The sequence below is a fragment of the Triticum aestivum genome, chromosome 3B, assembly GCF_018294505.1.
Source record: "Triticum aestivum cultivar Chinese Spring chromosome 3B, IWGSC CS RefSeq v2.1, whole genome shotgun sequence".
NCBI classification, from domain to species: domain Eukaryota; kingdom Viridiplantae; phylum Streptophyta; class Magnoliopsida; order Poales; family Poaceae; genus Triticum; species Triticum aestivum.
This window is the reverse complement of record NC_057801.1, coordinates 141,322,949-141,349,514: the sequence shown is the minus strand read 5'-3', so window position 1 is coordinate 141,349,514 and position 26,566 is coordinate 141,322,949.

The following is a 26,566-nucleotide window of genomic DNA, read 5'->3' as shown; positions in this document are numbered from 1 at the left end:
CATGATTGTAGTTTATCACACGAGTTTGTGGTGGTGATGTAGATCATGTGATGGATTAACTCGATATGTTCAAATTATTTCATGAATCATGTTTGATATATAGATGCATTTTTTTGGATGCTTGTCTTCGCTTTGCTAGTTTAGATCGGTAGAAATTAGTGGAAGAGGTGTGCATTAATTGGGTTCAAGTCTTGCAAGCAATCTACCATAGTGACAGAAAATGGAAAATGCTTGTTTGAATCGTTGCCACCAAGGCTTGAGGGTTAGTAGAGGAAGAATAATCCTCTAAGCATAATAGTATATCATCATTCTAAATGCAATTGCCCTTTTTACACTTAATGTTCAGATGATGCAGAGTATCTCGCTCTATGGGAGGGTTATTTAGCCAAAAAGGCATGAGAATGTCTCGACCTTTAGTATCATGGATGTACTGCCTATAGATATTCTCACATTGTTTACTATTTACTTATCAGCCATGAACATGAGTATTTCATATTGCACGTTTACACATGAGAAGGTAACCTATGAACCCCGGTCAAATTTCCACCATAAGAATCACCTTCCAACAACATTTGCACATTGTTTTATTTCAAAAATACCAAAAATATTTATCACACTTGTATAACTAGCAAGAGTAGTAAGGATTGACGCCCTTGTTAGAATTGTTAGGGACACAAGAAGAGTTTTATTTGTGTTGCAGGACATACCATTGTTGCAAGTTCCTTGTACCTTCACAGATTGATACCTTAGTTTCTCACTGAGGGGAATGTTTACTTTTGGTATACACTCCCACACTTGGGAGCCCGCTACTTGTGAGTTGTGTTGGAATTTTCTTGAAGAGGAGAGGATGATGCAGTACAGTAGAGACATGTATTTCCCTCAGTTAAAAATCAAGGTTATCAATCCATAGGAGAACCACGCAACACCTCGTTAGCAGTACCTACACATAAAATAACAAATGCTTGCATCCAATGTGAACAAGGGTTTGTCAATCCCTCGGCGGTTAATTGCAAGCATAAAATCTCATAGTGACAGATAGATAGAACAAAAACACAAAAGAAAATAAAGTAAATAAAATTGTAGCAAGGTATTTTTGGATTTTAATATATGATAAAAATAGACCTGGGGGCCATAGATTTCACTAGAGGCTTCTCTCTTGAAGATAGCATGCGATGGGTAAAACAAATTACTATTGGCAATTGATAGAAAAGCAAATAATCATGACGATATCCAAGGCAATGATCATGTATATAGGCATCATGTTCGAGACAAGTAGACCGACTCCTGCCTGCATCTACTACTATTACTCCTCACATCGACCGCTATCCAGTATGCATCTAGAGTATTATGTTCATAAAGAAAGGAGTAACGCCTTAAGCAAGATAACATGATGTAGACAAAGTAAACTCAATCAATATGAATAAACCCCATCGTTTTATCCTTAATTGCAACAATACAAATACGTGTCTTGTCCCCTTCTGTCACTGGGATATAGATCACTACAAGATTGAACCCATCACAAAACACCTCTCCTGTTGCAAGAAAAATCAATCTAGTTGGTCAAACCAAATCAATAGATCAAAGAGTAATACAAAACTGTAATAATTATGCATAAAAGAGTTTAGAGAAGACCCAAATAATATTCATGGATAATCTGATCATAAACCCACAACTCGTCGGATCCCAACAAACACACCACAAAAAGTGATTAAATCGAATAGATCTCGAAGAACATCGAGAAGAACATTGTATTGAAGATCAAAGAGAGAGAAGAAGCCATCAAGCTACTAGCAATGGACCCATAGGTCTGTGGTAAACTACTCACACATCATCGAAAGGGTAACAAGGTTGATGTAGAGCTCCTCCGTGGTCGATTCCCCCTCCAGCGGAGTACCGGAGAAGGCCTCCATATGGGATATCTCAAGAACAAAAATCTGCAGCGGCGGATAAAGTATTTCGGGTGGCTCTCTGATGTCAGGGGAATATTTGAGGATTTATAGAGGCGGAATTCGGTCAAGAGGTGCCACGAGGGCCCCACAAGCCTGGGGGTGCGCCTCCCGAGCTTGTCGCTCCCTCGTGGCTCGTCAGGTCTTCTCCCGAACCTTCTAGGGTCTCTTCTGGTTTAGAAAGAATTAATCCAAAGGTTTTTCTCTGTTTGGACTCTATTTGATATTGATTTCCTGAAAAGCCAAAAACAAGCGAAAAAACAACAACCGGCACTGGGCACTAGGTTAATAGGTTAGTTCCAAAAAATGATATATAATTGCATAATAAACATCCAAGATTGATACAATAATAGCATGAAACAATCAAAAATTGTAAATACGTTGGAGACGTATCAGAGCCCAACACGTGTAACATGTAGAACGAGTCAGTCAATTAGTTCGTTTACTTCTCAAGGTCCTTACAAGCATGCCCACACAAATGAATTACTTTGAAATCCTTTAGGTGACAAATTGTTCTTCCTCCAATCCATCGGCGACGTACCGTGAGCATAGCTCGTGCCACCTCTGAGGCCGAGTGGAGCAAACTTTTCTAAATTGGGAAGTCATCGATGTAGACCTGTAGACGCCGACAACCACGATATGCGAAGCAAATCGCCTCCCCAAAGAAGAAAATGTTGATGAGGGCCTGTAGAAACTTGAAAACCCATGAAAATCAGTCGAATTCAGACATATCCACTAAAAACATAAAATGACCAAATTCCAGAAGACATATGGGAGGCATGGCTCCACACACCCTCCACCGACGATAAGCACACCAAATGAAATGGGGATATGCGGGGAGAACATTAATTCCTACACCGGGATGGTGCCGCCGCCTCGCCACCCCAAATGAGACACATAAACTCCCTAAAGAAAACCTAAACCAAGTCACCCAAACTTTTGCATGCAAGATCCAGGTTTGAGGTCGGGCAAGCCTCTGTCGGAGGTTTCCACCGCCGGGAGCACCACCAGCCGAAGACCACTACAACACACTCAAACGCCCCCTAACGCAGATGCACAACAACCCACCGGCGCCCTACATGAACAGGACCTCGCCGTTGACGGCGTCGTGCAGATTTTGCCCGGTTACACGGTGAGAGAGTGAGGACATGAGTTGCGGCTAGGCTTGTAGATTGTCCGCCGCAACCATCTCTCACACAAAGCGTTCTTCTGTTTGCTTATGCTAGCTACTACTCTTTTCCGAAACAAAATTAAAAAATACCTTGCTTCTTGTTTGTCTTGCCGCTTGTTTTTCTTTTCCTTTGTGTCGCTTGTTATTATTTTGTTCGTCATGCTGACATATATGCAGAGATGCAGGGAACATAATTTGTAAGTAACCACCTCCTATGTGCATCCTCCTACAGGACATACAAATCATTTATCCTTAATTCCCCATGAACTGAATCCACGCAGATCCATCAAAAACCTAAAGCAACCGGATCCCAAAAGACACGCTGGAAATATATGCCCCACACATTCACTGCCGATGATAAGCACACCAAAAAACGAAAAAAAAATGAAAGAACATCATTCCTACACGATGACGGCATCGCCGCCGCGCCGTCCCAAACAAGACACATAAACTCCCTAAAGTAAACCTGAACCAAGTCGCGCACACCGTTGCACGCCAGATCCGGGTTTGAGGTTGAGCACGCCCGTATCGAAGGTCACCATCATGTTGGATGTGGGGCCCTCCGAGCACCGCCGACGTGCACCGCGAACTGAAAAGCACTGCAGCATGCCCATGCCACACATCCCCGTCCCAGATGCACAACATTCCACCGGCGCCCTCCACGAACAGAACCTCTCCCCGCCGCCGCCGCCACACACTGACGGCACAAGTGAGGACGAGGCAGGAAGGACACGAGTGGAGCTTTTTTCTGTTTGCTGACTGCCAACTTCTCTTTCGGAGACAAAAATGAAAAAAAATGCTTGCGTCATATTATTATTTTTTATATACACTAAAATAGCTTGCGTCTTGTTTGTCTTGCCGCTTGCCTTCCTTTCCTTTCCATCGCTTGTTATTGTTTTATCCTCGCTGCCGTGCTTGAGTTTACACGTCCAACCAACCTACCTACCTTCGTCCACAATATCATCACGGCCGCTTACCTCTCGGTGGAGTGAATCTAGTGGGGCCAAAATAGTACTAGTTAGCACGGCGTCACTGACATATCGATGTGGAGATCAGGGAACACAATTCATAACTAACCACCTCCTCCCTGCATCCATCGTCCTACACGACAAATCATTCATCTTTGTTTGATTCATTTTGAAGCTGGAGCAGAGGAGGCAGCAAATGAAGCAAGGTACTCTACGCGGCTAAATTTCATGTTTTCACCCTTTTCTGAAAGTTTACAAATTTTTTGGGATCTGATTCTTTTCTTACCGTCAGAGTCTATGACGGCAGGGTATAACAGCCTACCGCCAAGGTCACTGGCGGTAGGGTTGAACGCCTTATCGTAATTTTTTCTTAAGTATGAAACACAGTGCGTACTTGTGCCTACCATCGAGGATCTTGATGATAGGGTTATACAGTCTACAGCTAGCATGTTTGGCGGTAGGGGTATTTCCAATCACCAGAGACCCTGGCGGTAGGCTGTTACACCCTACCGCCATGGACCCTGGCGGTAGCAAAAAAATCAGATCCTGAAAATTTTACAAACTAGGGTTAGATCTGTACTAACTTTTAAAAAAAGGTCAAAACACGAATTTTTGCCACTCTACGCAGGCCTTCTCGATCTCCACCAATCTCGGTTTCCTTGATTTCGTGCCATGGTCTCATTCCCTGGAACTTCCAAGGGCTCGTTCGGTTTGTGGGGATATGAAACACAGGGACAAGAGAAAATATAAGAACTGAGGAGCAAAGTATGTGTGAAACGTCGGAAGAAACAAACACAGAAAAGTTGTCAGAGTGGGCGTTCGGGTAACCATAGGAAAGCACTTGGTGAACAGTAGTCTACAGGCTTTTTAAAATTAGCTACATGGGCTAAACAAGGCAGCTTTACCTCCAACTCTCTCACCTCACCGTACAGGTGTTCTGGTTTTTTTAATCCCGCTGGTTCTAACAGCGACTGCGAGAGCGCCTCGCCTCGGTCTTCCGCGAGAAAGTGAGCTCTACGCGGACGATAGAGCAACTCTACCGGACCCCGCATCCCGCCACCAGGGCCGGTCCTAAGACTTTGGGGCCCGGGGCGAAACCAAAACTCGAAACCCTTTTGCATGAAAATTATAATAATACTACTACTAATAACCATCTGTGCTCTTTAAAAGACAGCCAACGACAATGGCATGTGTGTTATTCCTAAATTTGATCATTCGATCTGCATCTAATGCATGTGATGTAGGTTATGTTATTAAAAAGAGACCCCCACTACTCTGCATCATGTTTGCAGTAAATCCGTTAGTGTGTCCGAAGCAGACCCAACCTTTCCCGACATCATCCAAACAAATAAGAGGAATATACTATGGATGAATCCTAACATTTTTGTAGTGATATATATATATATACACCGAGAGTGGGGTGTTTGTTTCAAGTTTATTAACATGTATCAGTTTATTTTAGATTTGTTGCAATGCACGAGTAATTTTCTAGTATGTGTATATATACTTTAATCAAATCAAAATGAATATTTGTATGAAATAGTTTATACACAAAGAAATAGTTTATACACAAAAATGAATTGAAAATAAAATAGAACATAAGTTGAATATGTGCAAAGAAGGGTTGCTTATAATAAACTACTTTCTCTGTTCCTAAATATAAGTTTTTTTAGAGATGCTAATATGAACTAGATACGAAGCAAAATAAGTGAATCTACACTTTAAAATACGTCTATATACATCCATATGTAGTCTTTTTAAAATCTCTAGGAAAACATATAATTAGAAATGGAGGGAGTAATAGTGAATAACATGGTATACCTTAGAGCGGTTGGATCTGCTTTGCTAATGGCCTGATCGGGCGCTCCGCCATGACACGAAGGGGACTGCCATTGGCAACCTGGCGTGTCATTATGGTGCGCTCCGAGATGACACGATGTGGATGACATCTCTGAGTGAAGACAGGAGAGCGGAGCTCGCCGGCAAAACGGTGACTTGCAGTCAGATCCAGGGGGTCGGGAAGATTGGATCTTGAAAGAAAGGGGAATTAGGAAAGCCAACACGAGCGCGTTCGAGGCTAGTACGTACGGTTACGATGAGTCGAGGAACTAGCCATTGCATGCGTGGGCTAGCCGTGCTTACATCTGCATGTCCAGCCCATGTAGTGCTTAGCTCCTTTTCCAAAACAAAATAATGCGTACCTGCGTGTGTGGGCTAGCCTAAGCTAGCAGTACGTACCTGGTGGGGGCCCCTGCAGCTTGGGGGGGCCGGGGCAGCCGCCCCCTCTGCCCCGCCTCAGGGCCGGCCCTGCCCGTCCGGCCTGTAAAATAATCGTCAAATTATGGGTTTGGACCGAAAAATCTACACGATCAGGCCACACATCCTGCCTCGGCCCGCAAATTTTTTTGCGGGGCGCAACAAATCTTCTCCCCCAACCTCTATCCTCACGAGCTGGGAGTCCGACTCGAGCTGAGCCCCTATCCGGCGCGAGATTTGGCGGGAGGGACATTTTCGCGCGCCCTTTCCCGCTCCCCGCACCCTCCGCCATCATTCCCCCCCCCCCTCTGCAAGCTCTTATTCCTCCTCCTCGGCCGTTCCTCGGCGCCATGGATGACCCCATGCGGTCCCCCGTCACCGTCGAGGTCGCGCATGCTCCTTCCCCTCGGGCGGATCTCGTCGCCGGCCATGTTGCCCCCTCCGCCGTCGCCCAAGCACACGTCGCGCCGGCCCGTAATCGGCAGGGCAACGTGGTCGTGCAGGGCGGGAATCCGGCTGCCCCCGCCTCGACGGCCCGCGCTCCGGGCGCCAACGCCGCAGTGCGATCCCGGACGACGGCAGAGAAGGCCGGTGTCGGTGTCAAAACCGGCGGATCTCGGGTAGGGGGTCCCGAACTGTGCGTCTAGGCGGATGGTAACAGAAGACAAGGGACACGATGTTTTACCCAGGTTCGGGCCCTCTTGATGGAGGTAAAACCCTACGTCCTGCTTGATTAATATTGATGATGTGTGTTACAAGAGTAGATCTACCACGAGATCAAGGAGGCTAAACCCTAGAAGCTAGCCTATTGTATGATTGTTGTTCGTCCTACGGACTAAAGCCATCCGGTTTATATAGACACCGGAGAGGGCTAGGGTTACACAGAGTCGGTTACAATGGTAGGAGATCTACATATCCGTATCGCCAAGCTTGCCTTCCACGGCAAGGAAAGTCCCATCCGGACACGGGACGAAGTCTTCAATCTTGTATCTTCATAGTCTTGGAGTCCGGCCGATGATGATAGTTCGGCTATCCGGACACCCCCTAGTTCAGGACTCCCTCAGTAGCCCCAGAACCAGGCTTCAATAACGACGAGTCCGGCACGTATGTTGTCTTCGGCGTTTGCAAGGAGGGTTCTCCTTCACGCTCCAGGTGTTTGCCGGATAGTGTCCGGTTGCTTCATAAATGTTGCACTCCTTGGCTTCCACGTCCAATAATGGCCTTCTTCCACGTGTTGTACGAATGCGAAAAGCCAGGGTATTCTTACGTTTTACCCCCTAGCTGCGTGAATAAGCTGCCTATAAGAGAGGCGAGGATCCAGATCCAAATCATACCATCCTCCTTCCGCAAGTACTCATCGAGGCGCATCTGACAAAAAATCCATTCCAACATGGACAGTCGACGCGGCTCCTGTTCTCGCGCTCCCAGTCCTCAGCCAGGAGATTGGAGGAGATGCTCAGTCCCGCATAGCGAGTTAGTGACGCTCCAAGCAGAGGGATACCTTCCCCCGGCCTTTATGGTTCGGGTTCGAGCCGGACTGGCCACCTACAAGGGTGGGAAGCAGGCGGAGAGCGTCCCCAATCCCTCCAAAGGAGAGCGGGTATGCTTCGTCCCCTACTTAATAAGGGGACTCGGATTTCCTATACATCCGTTTCTCCGGGGGCTCCTGGAGTTCTATGGACTCCAACTTCACCACCTCATGCCTGCCTCCATTTTGCACATCGCGGGCTTTGTAGCTCTTTGCGAGCTGTTCTTGGGCATCGAGCCCCATTTTGTGCTGTGGAAGAGGCTGTTTTGCCTCGTACCCCGTTCTCACGGGGGGTCGATATATCAAGTGGGCGGAGCCGAAATATGGCGCATCGCCGGGACCGGATATCTATCCGGAACCCCGAAGAAGGCGTCCGAAGACTGGCCTTCGGAGTGGTTCTATATGGAAGACGCCCCGCTGCCGGATCCAGTTCGGATCGGCCTCCTGGAGTTTAGCAACGTTCCTCTGAAGAAACGCCTAAGTTGGCGCCCGCGGAGCCCTCAACGGGAAAATGATAGGAGCGTCCACTATCTGATGGGCCGGATACGGCTACTAGCCCATTCCGGATTAACCATGATTGGAGTCATGGCCACATGCATTATGCGAGGGGTGCAGCCGCTCCAATATAGGGGCCACCCTATGTGGGATTTTAACGGGGAGAATGACGCCACCCGTCATGGCCGCACGGGGCCGGGATCGGTCGCCGATCTGGTGAAGATCCTGTCTGGCTTGTACAAGGGGGAGAAGGAGGACTTCCTCCGCACGAATCCATTGAATGGATTCTCCATGAATAACCCTCGGAGCTGGGTAAGCGGACGCTTATATATCTGATCCGTGCTTTCAAAGGTAAGTGTCTTACTTTATGATTTCGACGCAGGAAATACGCCGGGATGTGGCGGGCATAGAAAGCCCAACTCCACAACCCGAGGATCCGGGAAGATCCCTTGATCCGGCCTCCGAAGAGGATCCATACATAAAGGTGGATTTGATTGACGGGGTGTTCCACCAGCTCAGCATAGACAATGCTTTAGTCGCCATTACGGCTGACTACCCCGGTTTATGTCCGGCTTCCCAGGTGAGTACGACCGAAGTCCTGACACCGTTACTTTTTAATGCTTATTTCTGACCACCGTGTACCAATGGTGCTTGGCAGGAGGTGCCTTTACGGCGGGAAGCCGAGCCTGCGACGACTGATCAAACAAGGTCAGTGCGGCCTAGCAGGCGGAAGAGGAGTGCGGCGCGAATCGAAACGTCGCCGCAAAGGTATGGTGCACCATTATCTTTTAAGGGAAAGACTCCTAGGAGGCATATTAATGCTCATGATTCTTCCAGGAGAAAGAGCGCTCGCCGGACTGAGTTCGGAGAGGGTGCCCACCAAGCCTCCGCCAGTCAGGCTCCAACGCCTGGTCCGGAGGGGGAGGCGAGCGCAAGGCGCGAGCCAGATGCTCCTCCAACGGAGGATGCCGACAGGTTGTCCGCCACTAGGTCTGAGGTGGAGAGCGCCATGAATCACAGGCGCCATCGGACAGTTCTTCGTGACGCGTGTTTCTCCCCTGAGGCGTTAAATGCCTTTAATGCGGGAGACGCGCACCTCCGTGCTGCTCAAGATGGTTTAACCAGAGCCACGAAGCAGTATGTAAAGGACATACGGGTAAGGAATTTTAATAGTTATATATGCCAGTAGCCCCCGAGACTTAAAATAGTTAAACTAACTGATTTAAGGATCATTTGTTATGCAGGATCTTACTGAGAAGAATACCCACCTGTCTCAGGAGCTTCAAGAATGCAAGGCCCAACTTGAGGCCGCACTAGCCGCTGCCGGGGGAGCCACGGAGACCCCCTCTGGTAATTCATATTTTGAAAAAAGAAGTAGTTTATGAAGTGCGGCGTGTGTGTATAGTCTGACAATAATATTGCAGAGGGTGCCGGACTAGATCCGGACAAGCAACAGCTGCTGCGCCAGTTGAAGGCCGGCGAGAGGGTGCTTATGAGGGTGCAGCAGGAGAGGAACAAACTCCAAGATGCCAACACCCAGCTGGGCGAAGAACTAAAAGATGTTCGGGTCCAGCTGTCTAACTCCGTAAAGGAGAATCGGCGGCTTCGTCGCGGCATTTATAGTAAGTGCTTGAGCAAACTCTTTTGAAAAGAAGAGTTCGGCGAGGAAGTCGATTGACAGAAATGTGTCTGTAGGTGTGCTCACGGGTCGTCCGGCGGAGGAGATGCCTGGTTCCACGGGAGACCCTCTTCCCGAGCTGCTGCAACTGCACGAACGTGTTCGGCAGGCGATGAGCGGCGTCGTTCAGGCCTTATGGCCTTCCGTCTCCCTACCTGAGGGCCTTGGAGGGCTTGCTGAGAAGCTTCAGGGAGTACGGCGACGTCTCCGTCTGTGGAAGATGTCGGCCTGCCGTCAAGGCGCCAGGGAGGCCTGGGCCATGGTGAAGACGCGGTACCCGAAGGCTGACCCAAACCACATGGCCGAGGTCGGACCTGTGGGGCCCGATGGGAAGGAGATCCCTGTGAGCTTGATGTACGGCCAAGTAGAGTTGGCCGCGAAATATTCCCAACAGGACTGTAAATTAGACAGCCTGTTAGATGGGATTGAAGAGGAGTACAATCAGTCTGTTTGACGATGTAATTTTAAAATGACATGTAAAATGCCTTCTAGCCGGATTGTAGATCGTTTGCCTTTGCGGACCTTTTCGCTTCAACCTCGGGACCCAACAGTCCGGAGTGTGTCCGAATACCCTTACGGTTATAAAAGAACCGGGGCATGCATGGAGACAAGGCGTAGGGGTCATAATTGCTTTATCAGACAAGTGCCCAACTAGCTATGTTATATTACATGGTTAGTAAGAAACATCTTCCAGGGAGAATAGTTCCGTTAAGGGTTCCTTTCCCTGGGAGGCATGCCCTAAAGTGCATGTCCGGACTGCGAAAATAGCAGAAAAAGCATCTGGGGGCAGATAAATAAGTAAGTAATAAATCATCTTTCAGGTCACCGACCGAATATTCCCTTAAGAACGCTAGCCTTCGGCTTCACCCAGTCTGAGGTACACATCCGGCTGACCCGGCAGTAACAATCGCAGAGGTGCTCCCTTTACCTCCTAGCCGAACAATCGGGAACGTAGGGGTAAGCACAGGAGCCAGGCAACCCGGCTTGGCCAAAACTTAAGTCATATCGATGCATATAATGGTGATCAAAAGGTACATGCGGAAGTGTGACACATGTGGTGGGCATGAAGCCCATATAAATAAGCTTCTGTTAAAGAAGCCCCCAGGTATAACGAGTGCGAGTAGCACATCGAGTGAGTGCGAACAAAGCGCAGATTAGCCCTCAAGAGGTTTGTACTGAAAGAGGGAGGAAAAAGGAGGGAAAACAAAGACAGCGAAAAAACATGAAAGGTGGACGGAGGAAGGAGACGAACCCTGAGTCCGGCGCTAGGCGTAAAATCTTCGGAGACGGGCTGCGTTCCATGGGTTTGGCTCGAGTCGGTTGTCAGATGCGTTGCGTAGACGGTATGCACCGCCGGTAAGGACTTGGTCGATGATGAAGGGACCTTCCCATTTGGGCTTAAGTTTGTCCTTTTTCTTGTCCGGCAGGCGTAGAACTAGCTCGCCAACATTGTAAGTTTTGGCCCGTACTTCTCTGCTTTGATATCTTCGAGCCTGCTGTTGATAGAATGCGGAACGGGATTTTGCCACGTCGCGCTCCTCCTCTAAAGCGTCCAAACTGTCCTGCCGATCCAACTCGGCTTCTCTTTCCTCGTACATGCGCACGCGAGGTGAGTCATGAATTATATCGCAGGGCAAAACTGCCTCAGCGCCGTATACCATAAAAAATGGTGTGAATCCGGTTGTGCGGTTTGGCGTGGTCCGCAGCCCCCAGAGTACGGAGTCGAGCTCCTCTACCCAGTGCGTGTTAGATTCCGTGAGGGACCGCACTAATCTGGGTTTAATGCCGCTCATGATTAGACCATTTGCTCGTTCCACTTGACCATTAGTTTGAGGGTGGTAGACTGAAGCGTAGTCGAGCTTGATGCCCATGTTTTTGCACCAGAGTTTAACCTCGTCGGCCGTGAAATTCGTGCCGTTATCAGTGATGATGCTGTGGGGGACGCCAAAACGGTGTACTACCCCGGATATGAAGTCTATCACAGGTCCGGATTCTGCCGTTTTAACCGGCTTGGCCTCTATCCATTTGGTGAATTTGTCCACCATGACCAATAAGTATTTGTGCTTGTGGGTTCCCCCTTTAAGGGGTCCAACCATGTCAAGCCCCCAGACCGCGAACGGCCAAGTAATGGGTATAGTTTTGAGGGCGGTGGGTGGCATGTGGCTCTGATTAGCAAAGAGCTGGCAACCGACGCATCGTTGGACTAAGTCCTGAGCATCTGCCCGGGCGGTCGGCCAATAAAATCCTGTACGGAAGGCCTTGCCTACAAGGGCCCGGGCGGCGGCGTGGTGCCCGCCGAGTCCGGCGTGAATTTCAGCCAGGAGATTTCGCCCTTCCTCTTCGGAGATACACCTTTGAAGGACTCCGGTTGTGCTTTTCTTATAAAGTTCTCCCTCATGGACCTTGTAGGCTTTAGATCGCCGAACTATGCAGCGGGCCTCATTTTGGTCTTCGGGAAGTTCCTGCCTGATTAAGTAGGCTAGGAATGGTTCCGTCCACGGGGCAATTACTGCCAGTATTTCGTGGGCTGAATCTGTTATTTCATTGGCTGAGCCACCGATTGTGTCAGAATGTTCTGCGTTAGGTGATGCAGTTGGTTCCGGATTGTTATTTCCGGACTCCTCTTCCCATAATACGGATGGCTTAAAGAGCCGCTCCAGGAAGATGTTTGGAGGGACGGCGTCGCGTTTTGCGCCGATGCGTGCCAACACGTCTGCTGCCTGGTTATTATCCCGGGCTACATGGTGGAATTCGAGTCCTTCGAACCGGGCTGACATTTTTAGGACAGCGTTACGGTAGGCTGCCATTTTCGGATCCTTGGCGTCAAAGTCTCCATTTACTTGGGATATTGCGAGGTTTGAATCCCCGCGCACCTCTAGGCGTTGAATACCCATGGAGATTGCCATCCGGAGGCCATGTAGAAGGGCCTCGTATTCGGCTGCATTGTTGGAGTCCGTGTACATTATTTGAAGCACGTATTGGACTGTGTCTCCGGTTGGGGACGTCAAGACGACGCCAGCCCCCAAGCCAGCCAACATTTTGGAGCCGTCGAAATGCATGATCCAATTGGAGTATGCGCCGTACTCTTTAGGGAGTTCGGCTTCGGTCCATTCGGCGATGAAGTCAGCCAGAACTTGCGACTTGATAGCTCGCCGTGGTTTGTAGGTTATATCAAATGGTAAGAGCTCAATGGCCCATTTTGCAATCCTGCCCGTCGCATCGCGATTGTTTATAATGTCGTTGAGAGGTACTTCGGAGGCCACCGTTATGGAACACTCTTGAAAGTAGTGTCGCAGCTTCCGGGATGCCATGAACACCGCATACGCTATCTTTTGATAGTGTGGGTACCGGGACTTGCATGGAGTTAAGACAGTGGATACGTAGTACACTGGTTTTTGAAGAGGGAATTTGTGCCCTTCTGTTTCTCGTTCGACGACGAGTACCGCGCTGACAACTTGATGTGTTGCTGCGATATATAACAACATCGGTTCGCCCAGGTTGGGCGCGGCCAGGACCGGATTTGTTGCCAATACGGCCTTAATTTCTTCGAGTCCGGCCGTGGCAGCATCCGTCCATTCGAAATGTTCGGTGCGCCGGAGGAGGCGATAGAGGGGCAGTGCCTTTTCTCCCAAACGGGAGATGAAGCGGCTTAGAGCCGCCACGCATCCAGTTAGTTTTTGTATTTGCTTGAGGTCTTTTGGGATATCCAATTGTGACAGAGCTCGGATCTTGGCTGGGTTTGCTTCAATTCCTCTACCGGATACAATGAAGCCCAAGAGCTTTCCGGCTGGTACGCCGAAAACACATTTTTCCGGGTTGAGCTTAATGTCATATGCTCGGAGGTTGTCGAATGTCACCCTCAAGTCGTCTACTAGAGTTTCGACGTGTTTGGTCTTGACGACCACATCGTCTACGTATGCCTCTACTGTTTTGCCTATCTGGGTGGCCAGACATGTCTGAATCATGCGCTGATATGTTGCGCCGGCGTTTTTGAGTCCGAAGGGCATTGTGTTGAAGCAGAATGGTCCGTATGGAGTAATAAATGCCGTTGCGGCCTGGTCTTTTTCCGCCATCTTGATTTGATGGTATCCGGAGTATGCGTCGAGGAAGCACAATGAATCGTGCCCTGCGGTAGCATCGATGATTTGGTCGATGCGAGGGAGAGGGAAAGGGTCCTTTGGACAGGCCTTGTTAAGGTCTTTGAAATCGACACAAAGGCGCCAGGATTTGTCCTTTTTTGGTACCATTACCAGGTTGGCTAGCCAGTCCGGATGTTTGATATCTCTGATGAATCCGGCTTCTAAGAGTTTGGCTAGCTCCTCTCCCATTGCCTGTCTTTTGGGTTCGGAAAATCGCCGAAGAGCCTGTTTGACTGGCTTGAATCCTTTTAGGATATTTAGGCTGTGCTCTGCCAGCCTGCGTGGGATTCCTGGCATGTCTGAAGGGTGCCAGGCGAAAATGTCCCAATTTTCCCGAAGGAATTCTCGTAGTGCGGCTTCCACATCAGGATTTAATTGTGCCCCAATGGAGGCCGTCTTTGTGGGGTCCGTTGGATGGACCTGGAATTTGACTATTTCGTCTGCTGGTTTAAAAGAGGTGGACTTAGACCTCTTATCGAGTATCACATCGTCCCTATCCACCGTGGAGCGCAGCGCAGTGAGTTCCTCTGCCGCTAGGGCTTCGGATAATGCCTCTAGGGCCAGTGCGGCTGTCTTATTTTCAGCGCGGAGTGCTATATCTGGATCACTAACGAGAGTGATTATTCCATTGGGCCCGGGCATTTTGAGCTTCATGTACCCGTAATGGGGTATAGCTTGGAAGATTGTGAATGCCTCTCGCCCTAACAAGGCGTGATATCCGCTGCCGAATGGGGCCACTTGGAACGTGACCTCTTCGGACCTGTAGTTGTCCGGCGAGCCGAACACTACGTCTAGTGTGATTTTTCCTGTGCAGCGTACTTCTCGACTAGGGATTATTCCCCTGAAGGTTGTGCTGCTTCGCTCAATGCGGCTCCAGTCAATTTCCATTTTTTGAAGGGTTTCCTCATAGATGAGGTTTAATCCGCTGCCGCCATCCATGAGTACCTTGGTAAGACGAAAGTCGTCCACTATCGGACTGAGGACCAATGCGGCTGGTGCTCGAGCTGTTCGGAATTTAGGTTCATCGCTGGCATTGAAGGTGATAGCTGTGTCGCTCCATGGATTCGTTGTTGCTACTTGGTAGACTTCGGCGAGGCTGCGGATTGTTCGCTTCCGCATGTTATTTGATGCGAAAGTCTCGAAGACTGTTAATACCGTACTGGTACTGTTGGGCTGGTTGTCCGGGGCTAGAAAGCCTTCGCCACTTTTGGCCACCTGCCGTAGTATCCAACATGCTCGAAGGCTATGTGTTGGAGTGGCGCCCTCCGTACTGTGGATTTTGCAGGGTCCGTTGAGCCATCCCTCCAGTACGGTTCCGTGCCCTTTAGGGGGTTTTTGCTTTTTGGTTTTTAATCCAGGTGCTTGAGTATGACGCACCCTTTTATTTCGGACTGGGGTTGTATTCAGGGCCGGATTGTCCCAAAACCTGGTTTCGGTTTTCCAGGCGCTCTCCATCGCACAGTATTTTTGTACAATGGTCGCTAGGTCGGCGAAGCGTGTAACTTCGCGAAGACTTATGGCGTTTATGATTCCCTTGTCCGTGCAATTGTTGCAAAAAACTGAAATCGCGCTTTCTTCACGGCAGTCCTTTATCCTGTTCATAACCAGGAGGAATCTGGCCCAGTAATGATATACTGTTTCATCGGGCTCTTGCCGTATTTGAGATAGATCGCTTATGTTTGGGTGGGCGGGTGGAATTAAGTTCGGAACCCCGCCCGATCTGAGGCTCAAAGGCCAAGGAGTTTCCGGATTTGGAAGCTTGGTTTGTTGGATGCCTTCCAACAAATCTGGTCCGATGCCTGACTTTAGGTTCAGTATTTGATTGAGGTTCGTCCCTCCGCGGGAATCCGGCATGGAGGGATCGGGGATCCGGACATAGCTGGTTTTTAACATAGAAGAAGAGTCACCGCATTGTTCCTCTACCACAACAACATGGTGGGTAGCCTGGGGAGAGTTAATTTCTCTCAGATCGGTTTTAAGACCAATCTGATCGTAGTCTGTAGCGACTCCCAGGGCGGCGATGCGATCCAAGAGCTCGTTAACGGAGGAGAGCTCAATCGGATCTAGCTGCTCGGCGAATTCCGAGCTGATGTGAAGATCGCTTTTGATGACCTGAGAGGTCATCGTCGGAGCGGTGGCCGAACAGGCGGTCATAAGAAAACCACTTAGCCGAATAGTTTGGCCGGCGGCCAAAGCTCCCTTGACGACGGCGCCGTCTTTAAAGATGGGAAAAGGCATCCTTCCTGATTGCGACGGCACAGAGGAACTCTCAATGAAAGCACCAGTGTCGGTGTCAAAACCGGCGGATCTCGGGTAGGGGGTCCCGAACTGTGCGTCTAGGCGGATGGTAACAGGAGACAAGGGACACGATGTTTTACCCAGGTTTGGGCCCTCTTGATGGAGGTAAAACCCTACGTCCTGCTTGATTAATATTGATGATGTGTGTTACAAGAGTAGATCTACCACGAGATCAAGGAGGCTAAACCCTAGAAGCTAGCCTATTGTATGATTGTTGTTCGTCCTACGGACTAAAGCCATCCGGTTTATATAGACACCGGAGAGGGCTAGGGTTACACAGAGTCGGTTACAATGGTAGGAGATCTACATATCCGTATCGCCAAGCTTGCCTTCCACGGCAAGGAAAGTCCCATCCGGACACGGGACGAAGTCTTCAATCTTGTATCTTCATAGTCTTGGAGTCGGGCCGATGATGATAGTTCGGCTATCCGGACACCCCCTAGTCCAGGACTCCGTCAGCCGGCAAGGCCGCGGGCGTAAAGCGGAGGAAGGTTCCGGCTTCAAGGAAGCCACCTTCTTCAACCTCTCACTCCACCCCCCCCCCCCCAAGGAGGTGCTTCGGCGATGCCGTTCAACGATGCCGCTCCCCCGCGAGCGAGGTGTTTGACAAAATGACCGGAAGGTATGCCTCTTCGGTCTAGCGATTCCCTTTCATTTTCGCCATTAGTGTCGATAGCTCGTAACTTGTTATCGTTCGTCGTTCGCTATAGCGGTGGTTCGAACAATACAACAACCGAGTCCGTGAACTTGTTGGACACAAACGCGGTTGACATTGATCAAGCCCCTTTCGAACCATTCGACTACAATGAAACGGATGGCGGCGTGGATGATCATGGTTGTGTGGACGAATTGGAGGAGATCGAAGCGGAAGCGTTTGAGGAATCGCAAGCAAAGATTCGGAAAAGCCAAAGATCGAAGAACTACACGATCTTGGAAGATCAAGCTTTGATCCAATCATGGAGTGCGGTGTCTCTTGATCCATGCACGGGTGTTTCTCAAACCGCCAAGAGATATTGGCAAAGGATCGAAGATCAATACTTCCGCATTATGAAAAAGTATCCCAATAGGACTCCACGCACATTTCAGTCGCTTCAAGGGCGTTGGGAGAATATCAAGCCTATGTGCAGCCGTTGGGCAGCTTACTTGGAGCAAGTACGCAATGCACCTCCAAGTGGCACCGTGGAGTCCGATTATGTGAGTTTATTTTTCCTTTGTTCAAATTGTGCATCATCATAATGTATCATGGAAAATGATTGCATCACTTTGTTCACATTTTGTAGGACAAGATTGCTCAACAAAGATACACGGCCATGGAAGCTTCGGAAGGCAGATTCTTCAAATTAGAGCACTGTTGGGAGTTGCTCCAAAAGTGCGATAAGTGGAAGTTGATCGACAGAGAATCCCCAACAAAGAGAGGCTCACTTGTAAACATGGATGAAGATGAAGACGATGATGGCCCAAGAAATTTGCACAAGCCCGATGGCGACAAGAAGACTAGAGAAAAGATCAAGAGAGAGCAAGAAGCATTGAGCTTGAGGGAGAAGATTGATGCCATGGTGCAATCAGACGAGTTGATGTTGTTGAAGTCGTTGGAGATCAAGAAAGAGTTGGACGAGAAGAAGGCAAAAGAGAAGCAAGAAAAATGGCAAATGCTCAAGGAAGAGGGGCTCCGCAAAGCTGCCATTGAGGAGAGAAAAGCACGCGCCTCCGAAAACAAATCGATGTCATTGTTACTCGCCGAAGAGAACAAGATCATGTCAATGAACCGCAATGACATGGACGACCTCACCAAAACATGGCATGATATGGCAAGGAGAGAGATCTTGAAGAGAAGAATGGTAGCCTCGGTCGGTCCGTGTTCCAGTTCCGGTGATGTTTTCTCTACTCCATATGGTGGTAATGTGTATGATTTCGGTGCGGGAGTTGGAACAAGCGACGGAGGTGGATTCGGTGGCGCCTATGAACTTCAATATGGACTCCATGGCGCGAAGTGAAGACCGACCCCCAAAATGATGCTGGACATGGGCACAAACCTTTTGCATGCCCTATTTTGCGTAATGAACTTTGCTTTTATTTGTGCCCAAACTGTTTATGTCGTTTGAATTTGAACTTTTTGCCAAACCCTATGTCAAATGCGAGATTTGCAGTTTTTCTGTTTGCAAGTCTTCGCGGTGGTGCCCGAGCAGAACCCGCAGAAGCCGACCCGTAAAAAAGCATATTCCGCGAATATACTTTTTTACGGATCCGTTTGGGGGGTCTACATCTGTGCCAGCCCGCGCCGGCCCGCAAAAGTGGTTTTGCGCGAACTGCAAATGAGTTTTGCGGGTCGGCGGGATGCGGGGTCTGCTAGAGTTCCTCTTAGTGTTGAATATATGGTTTGTGCATGTATATTGTATAGCCCGGGCCACCTCCTAGTCATTGTATAGTTGAGGTTGTGGCCCACCTTGTACTCCATATATATGTGCGCTATGCACCGATCAATACATCGTGAAGCATTGCCAAACTCTCATTTCCAACATGGTATTATACCTAAGATCCTAACCCTAACCCTTGTGCCGCCGCCGCCGTGATACCACCGCCACCGCCGTCGCCGCCAAACACCACCCGCCGCCGTCGCCGCCGCGTTCCCACGCCGCTGCGACGGCCGCCCCCGTGTGCGCCGCCGCCCACGCTTCCGCCCCCACCCCATCGCGCCGCCCTACAACCGCGCCGCCTCCCGCGTGACTCCGCCACCCCCATCTCCTCATGGCCTCCCCCGGCTCCTCAGGCACCACCCGCAGCCGCCGCACCAACCCGTTTGAGGGTCCCGACCCCATCATCATCCATGATCTCAACATCCTCGCTCGGGTTCCCGTCATCCTCGACCATCTCACCTCCACCTACTATGCATGGAAGACGTACTTCTCCCTTGTGTTCCGGGAGTACAACATCCGGGATCACATCGATGGCTCCATGGATTCCCGCTTCATGGAGGACGATCAGGAGTGGATCTCCATCGACGCCACTCTCATTCCTTGGCTCTACATCACCATCTCGAAGGACCTCTTCCACATGGTGGTCTCCGTCGACGATGATGCTCACGCCATTTGGACCAAGCTCAACGGCCTCTTCACCGACAACGCGCTCCAACGCAAGGTTTTCTTGCACGGCGAGTTTTTTGGGTGCCAGCAACTCGACTTGTCTGTTGACGATTACTGCATGCGCCTCAAGAAGCTTGTTGACGAGCTCCGTGACCTTGGTGAGACGGTCTCCAACGAGCTCCTCCTCAGCACCCTCATCGTCGTCCTGAACGATGATTTCAGGAACGCCGCCTCCAACATCCCCCTCGTCACCAACCCAACGTTCCCCAAGATCGTTGTGTACCTGAAGTTGGAGGAGAGGAGGATGCGGATGTCACGCACCCGTGCCACACACACCGCCCTCACCACCGGTACCCGCGGTGGTGCGCCGCCTACCGCCCCGCCGAGGCCCGCCCCGGGCCACTTCCAGGCGCCGCCGCCGCCCGGGTTCCCATACCCGTAGCTGCAGCCGGCCCCTCCGCAGCCCCCTGCCAAGCAGCATCAGCAGCGCCGCGGGGGGCACCATGGCCGAGGCGGCCGCAAACAGCAACAGCAGCAGCCGGCTGCGCCCGGCGGGGCACTGCACCAACAGCAGCAGCAGCTCCCACCGGCGCCCTGGTAGGCCGGCCAGAACCCCTGGACAGGGGGTTGTGCATGCGTACTCCATGCCTGTACCATGTGCTCTCGTTCCGGGCCTCTTCGGCGCCCGCCCGACCTCTCATCAGACGCTTCACGGGGCCCCTCAGACGTACCTGCCTGTGCCGCTCAACGGCCCCTCTGCGGCCTATGGGCTGCCTTCGACCGGTGGGTTCGCGGCGCCACCGCCGTCAGCCTCGGCTCTCCCGTCGGCGCCTTGGGACCCCGTGTTGGGGAACATAGTAATTTCAAAAAAAAATCCTACGCACACGCAAGATCATGGTGATGCATAGCAACGAGAGGGGAGAGTGTTGTCCATGTACACTCGTAGACCGATAGCGGAAGCGTTATAACAATGCGGTTGATGTAGTCGTACGTCTTCACGGCCCGACCGATCAAGCACCGAAACTACGGCACCTCCGAGTTCTAGCACACGTTCAGCTCGATGACGATCCCCGGACTCCGATCCAGCAAAGTGTCAGGAAAGAGTTCTGTCAGCACGACGGTGTGGTGATGATCTTGATGTTCTACCGTCGCAGGGCTTCGCCTAAGCACCACTACAGTATTATCGAGGTGGACTATGGTCGAGGGGGGCACCGCACACGGCTAAGAGATCCAAGGGATCAATTGTTGTGTTGCCTAGAGGTGCCCCCTTGCCCCCGTATATAAAGGATCAAGGGGGAGGGGGCGGCCAGCCAGGTAGACGCGCGCCATAGGGGAGTCCTACTCCCACCGGGAGTAGGATTACCCCCCTTCCAAGTTGGAATAGGAGAAAGGGAAATGAGAAGGAGAAGGAAGGAAGGGTGCACCCCCCTTCCCTAGTCCAATTCGTACTAGTTCATGGGGAGGGGTGCGGCCAACCTTTGAGGCCTTTCTCTCCTTTCCCGTATGGCCCATTAAGGCCCAATACGAATTCCCTTAACTCTCCGGTACTCCGAAAAATACCCGAATCACTCGGAACCTTTCCGAAGTCCGAATATAGTCGTCCAATATATCGATCTTTACGTCTCGACCATTTTGAGACTCCTCTTCATGTCCCCGGTCTCACCCGGGACTCTGAACTCCTTCGGTACGTCAAAACTCATAAACTCATAATATAACTGTCATCGAAACCTTAAGCGTGTGGACCCTACGGGTTGGAGAACAATGTAGACATGACCGAAACATGTTTCCGGTCAATAACCAATAGCAGAACCTGGATGCTCATATTGGCTCCCACATATTCTACAAAGATCTTTATCGGTCATACTGCATAACAACATACATTGTTCCCTTTGTCATCGGTATGTTACTTGCCCAAGATTCGATCGTCGGTATCTCAATACCTAGTTCAATCTCGTTACCGGCAAGTCTCTTTACTCGTTCCGTAATACATCATCCCGCAACTAACTCATTAGTTGCAATGCTTGCAAGGCTTAAGTGAATTGTACTACCGAGAGGGCCCAGAGATACCTCTCCGACAATCGGAGTGATAAATCTAATCTCGAAATACGCCAACCCAACATGTACCTTCGGAGACACCTATAGAGCACCTTTATAATCACCCATTTACGTTGTGACGTTCGGTAGCACACAAAGTGTTCCTCCGGTAAACGGGAGTTGCATAATCTCATAGTCATAGGAACATGTATAAGTCATGAAGAAAGCAACAGCAACATACTAAACGATTGTGTGCTAAGCTAACCGAATGGGTCATGTCAATCACATCATTCTCCTAATGATGTGATCCCGTTAATCAAATGACGACTCATGTCTATGGCTAGGAAACATAACCATCTTTGATCAACGAGCTAGTCAAGTAGAGGCATACTAGTGACACTTTGTTTGTCTATGTATTCACACATGTATTATGTTTCCGGTTAATACAATTCTAGCATGAATAATAAACATTTATCATGAAATAAGGAAATAAATAATAACTTTATTATTGCCTCTAGGGCATATTTCCTTCACCCCACGCTCCTAGCGGCCCTCCACACCGCCCCCACGCCGCAGCAGTACACTAGCGGTGGCGACTGGTATATGGACATCGGAGCCACGGCTCACATGGCCGCCAACCCCGGTAACCTTCTTGCCGCTCACCCTGTTCACACCGCTGCTCGCATTACCGTGGATGACGGTTCTTCCATGCCTATTACTCATGTCGGCCATGCTGCTTTTCCTTCTAACTCCATGCCATTATATCTTTCTAATGTACTTGTCTCTCCTGACATCATTAAAAATCTTGTTTCCATTCGTTCTCTTACACGTGAAAATCCTGTTATCATTGAATTTGACATGTTTGGCTTTTCTGTTAAGGATGCTCGTACCCGGATGGTGCTACACCGATGTGACAGCCCCGACGAGCTCTACCCGGTCCACTCATCCACCTCCTCCGTTGCTCCACTCATGGCGCTTTCCGCCGGAGTGGACCTTTGGCATGCTCGTCTCGGTCATCCCAACACCGACACTCTTCATCATAATATTCGGAGTCTTTCATTCACGTGTAATAAGATCGACGATCACACTTGTCATGTTTTTCGTCTCAGCAAACATGTTCGTCTTCCTTTTAGCACTTCCTCGCATGTTGCATCATACCCATTTGAGTTAATTCATAGTGATGTTTGGACCTCTCCTGTTGCAAGTGTTGGAAATATGCCCTAGTGGCAATAATAAAATGATTATTATTATATTTCCTTGTTCATGATAATTGTCTATTATTCATGCTATAATTGTGTTATCCGGAAATCGTAATACATGTGTGAATACATAGACCACAACATGTCCCTAGTGAGCCTCTAGTTGACTAGCTCGTTGATCAACAAATAGTCATGGTTTCCTGACTATGGACATTGGATGTCATTGATAACGGGATCACATCATTAGGAGAATGATGTGATGGACAAGACCCAATCCTAAGCATAACACAAGATCGTGTAGTTCATTTGCTAGAGCTTTTCTAATGTCAAGTATCATTTCCTTAGACCATGAGATCGTGTAACTCCCGGATACCGTAGGACTGCTTTGGGTGTATCAAACGTCACAACGTGACTGGATGACTATAAAGGTATACTACGGGTATCCCCGAAAGTATCTGTTGAGTTGACATGGATCGAGACTGGGATTTGTCACTCCGTATGACGGAGGGGTATCTCTGGGCCCAGTCGGTAATGCATCATCATAATGAGCTCAATGTGACCAAGTGTTTGGTCACGGGATCATGCATTACGGTACGAGTAAAGTGACTTGCCGGTAACGAGATTGAATGAGGTATTGGGATATAGACGATCGAATCTCGGGCAAGTAACGTACTGATTGACAAAGGGAATTGTATACGGGATTACTTGAATCCTCGACATCGTGGTTCATTCGATGAGATCATCGTGGAACATGTGGGAGCCAACATGGGTAGCCAGATCCCATTGTTGGTTATTGGCTGGAGAGCTGTCTCGGTCATGTCTACATGATTCCCGAACCCGTAGGGTCTACACACTTAAGGTTCGGTGACGCTAGGGTTGTAGAGATATTAGTATGTGGTAACCCGAAAGTTGTTCGGAGTCCCGGATGAGAACCCGGACGTCACGAGGAGTTCCGGAATGGTCTGGAGGTGAAGAATTGTATATAGGAAGTCCAGTTTCGGCCACCGGGAAAGTTTTGGGGTTCACCGGTATTGTACCGGGACCACCGGAAGGGTCCCGGGGGTCCACCGGGTGGGGCCACCTATCCCGGAGGGCCACATGGGCTAAAGTGGGAAGGGAACCAGCCCCAGGTGGGCTGGTGCACGCGCTGTTGTAACGCCCCGGATTCGATGCGCCGGGTGTCTGTCAGTTATTCGCCGTAGTTGTCATGTCATTTGCTTGCGTGTTGCATTTTGCCATGTCATCATCTGCATTTCATCTGCATGTTTTTCAAAACTTGCATCCGTTCGGGTTCTCCCGGTTCTCTCCGTTGTCCGTTCAGAGTCCAGACCTCTCGCACGCGTCCGTCGCCCCTCTCAGACCTTGTTTCGTGTGCGGGTGTTAAACCTTCTCGGAATGGACCAAGTCTTGCCTAGCGGCCTTGGTACACCACCGGTAGACCGCCTGTCAAGTTTCGTACCATTTGGAGTCCGTTTGATACTCCAACGATTAACCGGGTAACCGCAAAAGCCTCTTTTGTCTTGCAGCCCAACTCCCCTTCCAAACTGGCCCAAAACCCATCCTAACCCCCTCCATGCTCTCCGCCGTTCGCTCACGATCGTGTGGCCGAAAACCGTGCTCCATTTGGACTCTCCTAGCTCCCAGAAACTATAAATATGCCCTCCCCGTCCAAATTCGCGGATGAATCCCCCCGAAACCCTAGCCCCTTCTCCACCGCGCCGTCGGACATGTCCATCCGCGCCGGACATGTCCGCCGGACACGTCGCTTCGTCCAATCAGCGATCGCCACGTCATCGTCGCCGCCCCCGCGCCCAATCACGCGTCGCCACGTGGGCGCCGCCGAATCCCACCGCGCACTGCCTCCCGGGGCCCAGATCCGGCCCGCCCCGGGTCGAACCGCGTCGTGCCGGGCCCGCAGCCGACGTCGCCGGACTCGCCGCCGCCAGCGCCGCCCCGCTTCGCCGCCTCCTCTGCGGCCGTCCTGCGGCCCCGCCGCCTCTCCACCTCCGCGTGCCTCCCCTCGCCGCCGGCTTCGCGTCGCGCCCCGCCTCGCCCCGCGCCTCCTGTTGCCTCTGCCACCGTTCGCCGCCTCGCCGCCGGCGAGCTCCGCGTCCGCCGCCTCGTCGTCGCTGTCTGGCATCGCCCCGGCCAAAGTCGGGCAGGAGCGCCCCGGATCCGCCGTCCTCCGGCCGGCCGGCCTCCTCCCCGTCCTCCTCCGGCCCTCCCACGCCCGCAGGCCGCCACCCCGCCGTGGCTCGATCGCCGCCACCTCTCCTTCCCCGATCCAGGCGGGATCGGGAGGAGGACGACGCGCCTCCAGCGCCGCCGCCCGGGTGGGCCTCCTGCCCCGGCCCCGTAGGCCCGGCAGCCTCCCCGGCCCGCTCCTCCTCTAACCTGGGCCAGGCCCGCTAGGTGAGCAGTGCGCAGCCTGCCTATTCCCCGCCGTGAGCGTAATTTAGTGTGCCACGCTCATCCTGTTTTTTTCCGGAAAAACTGCCAAGTCCCTGAAATATTTGCATTATGTTGCCCTGTTCAGCATGCCATAACTCCATGCATACTGCTCCGTTTCGTGTGTGTAATATGTCAAAATGTTCAGTGTGAGATGCTCTACATTTCATTCCATTGCACCATGTTCATTTAAGCTCATCTTGATGTCTGAATCATCGTTGCAAGAGTGCTATGTAATGTTGTCTGCTGTCTGTTATCAGAACATGCTCATTTGTCATTTTTGCCATGTTTGATATGTGCATCCTATGAGCATGAGCTGTACATGTGTTTTGTACTACATCATGCCATCTTTATAATGGTGTATTCCATGTATTTTTTCGATCAATGTGGTGACTAGAACAAGCATGTAAACTAGGCTTCGTGATGTTGCTGATTTTAGTCCCTGTTCTGCTGTTATTTTGAGGCCATGTAAACTTGATGCTACCGAGAGATCCAAGCATATTTTGAGATACTTATGGAGTAGTCTAGCATGTCATTTTCTTGCTCTACTTTTGCTATAAAATGTTTCCTCGCAGATTGTTTACATGTTATTCAATTTTGCCAAGGTTGTTGTAGTTGATCCTTGCATGATATTAACTTGTTCTTGACTTGGTTAGTTTCATAAACATGTCTTATTGCTGATGCTATGCTTATCTTGTCATGCAATGACTTGTGGTGAGTGAATCGAGCTCGTGAAGTAGTGTACTTGTTGTTTCTGTTTTGCTAGGTTGAATCTGTTATTTTGTGGTGCTATGTAAACCTGCTGCTACAAGTAATCCTATGCATAATCTGGAGATGTTGACTAAGGATGTTTTGTTACACATGTCATGCTTTATCCATCCATGCCCCTGGTTGCATTTATAGCCTGCTGTAGCTTGTTGTAAACTTGCTTCAAAGTTGCTAAATAATGTTGCTGTCAGCCTGTTAACATTAAGTTCAGTTGTTACCATGATTGTTGTTAGTGATACATGCACCCTATGAACTTGCTATTGCCATGCTTAGCTTCATAATCATGTCTTCTTACTGTTGGTTGCCTTGCCATGCCATGTATTGATCTGTGGTGAGTGGTACAAGCTGATCTACATGCCTACTTATCGTTGTTCCTGCCATGTTGGAATCTATCATATAACTTGCCATGTTTACATGGGGGCCATCATATTTTCTGTTCCTTTTTGACTCATGGTTAGTAAGGGACTTTTGTTCTATGCAATTAGTAGATTCATTCCATGCCTTTGTTTGCCACTATAAGTTCCTGTAACAAGTTGTTTGATAGCTCTAAACATTGCA